The sequence below is a fragment of the Octopus bimaculoides genome, chromosome 4, assembly GCF_001194135.2.
Source record: "Octopus bimaculoides isolate UCB-OBI-ISO-001 chromosome 4, ASM119413v2, whole genome shotgun sequence".
Lineage (NCBI taxonomy): Eukaryota > Metazoa > Mollusca > Cephalopoda > Octopoda > Octopodidae > Octopus > Octopus bimaculoides.
The window spans coordinates 23,548,768-23,554,120 of NC_068984.1; positions in this window are offsets into that span (position 1 = coordinate 23,548,768).

Consider the following 5,353-nt stretch of genomic DNA (forward strand, 5'->3'; position numbering starts at 1 on the left):
CATATACACATTCACATACACGTTCACATCGTGCACAAACCCCTTCACACACGTGCGCATACACGAGCGCCCATGCACGCAGACGCACGCACACCCACCCACCCACACACATGCAAGCCTAAAAAGACACGACATGGCAATAATCAAATTCGGGTTCGCTGCCCCTTGAAATCTCCATCGGTAAGTGGTCTTCGACCTAATACTTCTGAGTGAAATGTTGAAGACGGAGACTGTACGGAAACCCATCAAATGAACTGTATCGATTTTGGACTGGTAGACTTAATTTATCACCCAGTTTAAACACAACAACCTGACTCAGGGATACCCTTGGTGAATTTCACTTTGTTGCAAGTATTAAAACCAGCTTTCTAGCCCGGGGTCACATAACTCGATATCTTGATTTGTTACTACTGAAACAATAAATGGATCCTAGCTTCTCATCCCCTCTTCTTCAACCAGTCATGGACGCCCTACAAAAAGTCATGAGCGCTGTTCTTTCCCTGCTAACTAAATCATACAAAGGTGCTCGTACTTATACATATTCATTTTTGCATGGTGGTATATAATTGAGGGACGGATTAAATCTACTCTTCAACGGTAGAAACAGTCCAGTTGCCGTATTCTTTTAATCTCACTTCCAAGATTACATACATGGAATTCAAGAACAAGAGACCCTCACCAAATACCAACAGCATAAAATGCTGAAAACATTGACAGACAACAAATGTTGGCTGTGCAAGACCAAGACTAAAAACATTATCTTCCCATGAGGTATGATGCGCTGGAACAGGATAACAAAAAAGAAAATACCTCCAGACGAAGTTGAGTATGTTGAGCCCGATGAGTCCAAAAGAATATTGGTGGAGCTTAAAAATTAGAACAGCCACCAAGTTAAAACACAACCGGCCAGATATTGTTCTGTGAGAGCACAAATGAAAGATATGTCCTGCATTATAAATCAGTTGCGTTCTGGACACCAAAGTGATTAGAAAAATAAAAGAGAAAGAAAACATCTATGAACCATTGATAAGGAGTTTGCAAATCCAGTACCCAAGGTACACTTTCAGCTTCATATTTATTATCATTGGCGCAACAGGATACATACCAATCTGTCAGGAGCAAAGTATGGTTGAATTTGGGTTCTTGGGGGTGAGCACTCAAATCCTTTCATACACTAGAAATGATCACAATATCTGGGACTAAAATATCTGTAAGATTTTCTTAGGATTTAAAGCGTAGTGACGTCATTTGGCGCCAAGGTACAGTCGCCATTACTGCGTTTTTCATCTACGCATGCGCAGGGAATAGTTCCAGAAGGAACACAGGAAGAGTCCCATGCGCATGCGTGGAATTCAACATCTAAACGTTCCCGCTCAATTCATTCTTTTTCTCGGTCGGCCGGCCATGAGCATGGTCATGTCAAGCAGTGTCTCCAACATTCCAACTCTGGAGCTAGACAAATAACCTCTCAACATCATTGACGGCGTCTCAGCAACCAAAGGGCGAAGTGCTGCCTATTTCCACTGTAAATAAATATTGTTGTGTTGATAGTTCGGAGTTCTGCGTTCCATTATTATTTAGAATTTAATATAGGAAAGCAGGTGTACACCTAATGGTGTATAACCACTTACCTATAAAAGGATGATGAACAAGACAAAATGCTTTCCTTCACAACCTTGCTACCAAATTGGTGGCCGGTCGAAATTTATTCTAAATTCAAAAGAGAATGTGAACATACACACACATGTCGATCGAGTAAAGAAGACTTGTTTTGGAGGATGCTGTTTAAGCTGTATTAAAACCATGAAAAACCATCAGAGATTGTGGCGATTCTTGTGTGTTATTCAAAACTAGAAAGAGAGTGAGGGGTAATATTGTTTTATAGAAAAACAGTATAGTTGTGCTGTTGAAATCGACTAAATAGTTACATCCCACTTGGATGATGCTTACGATCTCTCAATTCATAGAGGCAATGCATGTTTGGTGTGAGGTTGCAAGTGGATGAAGCATGTGTATGCGAATGGATTGAGGAAAGAGAGGAAAATGTTGTTATTTAGCTCCAGGGTCAACCTAAGTAAGCAAGCCTATGATCTAAGACATTCTAGCAACGACCTAAGCATGTGGTATTTACAGTAAGCAATGCATTGCCTTATACAACGGTAGTACGACTTCAGGAAAATTTGGTTAATGTTTCTAACAGGTCTAGAGACCACATAGACGCTTTCCTTGTACCATGGACACGTTTATCTCAACTTATGGTACGTGATTAACACTAAGCATTAGCTTCTGTTAACTTAACTCACTTATCCCCTACTCCTTAAAAAAACTTATCGCTAATGCCTCTGCCTTTTTATAGTAACTAGACAATACAAAAATAGAAAAATTCAAAGTTATCTTCAGCGACCTAACATTAATTTCGGTGAGGGTTTATCGTACCCAGATAGAAGGTTTGGACAGTAAATTTGCATTGTGTTAATTTTTTTTCTTTCACGCGAGATCTCTTCTTACACAGCAGGGATTCTTTGCTGTCGGTGACTGTGTAATCACAGTTAATTTTGGAAACGGAAGCTATGTCCGCTCTAAGCGAACAGACTGGCTAATTGACAAGTCTAATTGGTAGTAGTAAGTTAAGTAAATAGACAAACTAAAGCGTTACCGACGATGATGATGCGAAAGGAGAGATGAGGAACTGAGATGAGAAAGACGTGACTATAGTGACGACAAACAAAATCGATCAAAAGAAAAAGAACCCAATAAGGAAGTCTCTACACTGTCACTCAATCCGCAAAACAATAAGTCAAATTTCCCTCAAATCACATACTTTGCTATCTTACAAAGAAAAAAAAGAGACATTTTAGGCAATCAAAGTAACAATAAAGTTGGTGTTACTATAAATGATATAGTTAAGCCAAGAAATTAAATTGATTAAAATTACATCCTCAGTGATGAGGACAATAATTATACAAAAGATAAATTATAATAAAATGAACAAGGAAGACAACCCTCAAATTTTAATTAATTAAAATTAATTACAAACGGGATGTAGCGGGAATGAAGTCTGACCTTTAGCATTATGGTAAAGTTTCTGGATATGTTTCAGTTTTATTGGTAGATTATATATCAATTAGATAACGGTTTGTCTTACTACATCACATCAAGTATATTAGTGCTTATTTTATTAAATTTTTGTGCAGTATGTACCTTAGGTTCCCCACCCCCAGTCGTTCTTTTAAGATATAACACAACTCTGTTCATCCACAAAAATGCTATATACTTCTCTCATCATTATAAAGTCTGCAATAAAGGTTAGACCCTGCTTTGTTGATGAGGTTTAATAAGACTGAAATAAAACCTAGTGTTGTTACCATACTATTATTAAACTTACTCCTCAAGGGCAGTCTATATAAAATCAATTCTAATTGATTGGAATTTTATTGTAATCTCTAATCTTTTTCTACAGCTTTTTGACCAAAATTACTTATATAGAAAGGGATTGTTTACATTATTAATGATGCAATTTTAATTACATCACTAATGATGAAATAGCTTGGTTTTCTACTTTAAGCAAATTAAGGTTTCCCGGTATTTTCCCATGTTATTCTCTTTATTAAATAGTGTAGACCTAGAAAACTATATCATGGGCTTAACAGATATGATAGTTACAGTTAAAAAGCCTTTGAATACAGGTTTTCTAAATCACAGTTTACCTGGGCAACAGCAAAACTCAAAGAGAAAATACAATTTTATCAAAGTACTAAGGGACGAAAGATAACCAGCGAGGGAAGTGTTGCAAATTGATCAGATTGAATGAAATGATTCTGGTGTAGCTGAAAAATTCTTTTATAGTCAACCGATCTACTGAAATAAGAACTTACTAACTGGTTGTTATTTGTCTGTTTTTGTATTTTCCTTTTTATTACTATTTAGGCGGAAATTAGATTTATATTTTGATTTCTCTTTGTTTTGTATTAGCAAAATCAATATTAGGAAGAGAATTGGCATAGAGCGCAAGGTATTTAGCTACGTACATTTTGAGTTAAGATACCGCCAAGGTTAGCTATATCTTTCATCCTTCTGATCTCTATAAAAAGAATCTCAGCTGAATTCTGGTTTGATCTTATCGACTCTACCTTACCCACAAATTTAATAGTGAAGTTGTTAGCTTTATATTTAATGCAATGAAACATAATCAGTCATAATAAATGCTGTTGTGTATTACCATATAGAGACAAAAATACACACACGTATACATACATACATACAGGCAGACAGACATACATACAGACATACATACATACAGACAGACTGACTGACAGATGGACATGTATGTATGTATGTATGTATGTATGTATAGTTTAATACACCCACTGTTGAGACTCTTCATGAAAGAATGACAAAGAAAACGGTGATCAAACTTTTGTATTTATTCAGACTTAGAACAAAAACAAGAAGGGAACAACGAGAAGAGCATTGCATAGTTATCGTAATGAAACGACAAAAGAATCAAATACAAGGACAGATATCAGAAAGATTGTCACAAAGAATTCAACTATCAATGAAATATTCTTTTCTACTCGAGGCACAAGGCCCGAAATTTCGGAGGTGGGGACCAGTCGATTAGATCAACTATCAATGAAATAATGAACTGAGAAATGTTATACGTCTCTTCAAGATGGTTCAATGCGAGTCAGTATAACATGTAAATACCTGTGTATAAAAATTAACGTAGTTTTGTATTTTAACCTTTCTTTGTTCTCATATCAATACATCTAAGTACGATAAACATCTTTGTTGTCAAATAGAGAGAAGAAAAACTCATTCGCTTGATCAATTCTGGTCAAGAAAAACAGGGGAAACAATATCGAATTTAAATAAATAAAAATAACATGTATTATACGCACCCCAGATTTTAATCTTGATTTTAGTGGGAGAAAAGGTGTATATTATTCATGTTTGGGTCCTGTTAAACCTCTTCAGCAGAGTATACCATCACTTGCCAGACTCTAGATGATTAAGATATAAAGATTTTGAATGAATAAACGTGACAAATTAGTAAAGGCAAAAGTTGGAAGTAAGGGGGGGAGAAGGAGCATTTATTGATATATGCATTTAGTCGGCAAAATATGAAATCAAAGAGTGTTTAGTGGTGGTAGTGGTGGTGGTCGGGGGTGGTATTGAAGAATTAAGCTTTATCTTTCACACCTCGATATCACCTCTTTTAGATTTTCAGCCTTAGCCTATGTGTGATATGGCTGTATCGTTAGTGTTTACATCCGGTTCTCTAGCATATAATGTTTGTTTCACACACAGACACACACACACACACACACACACACACACACACACACACACA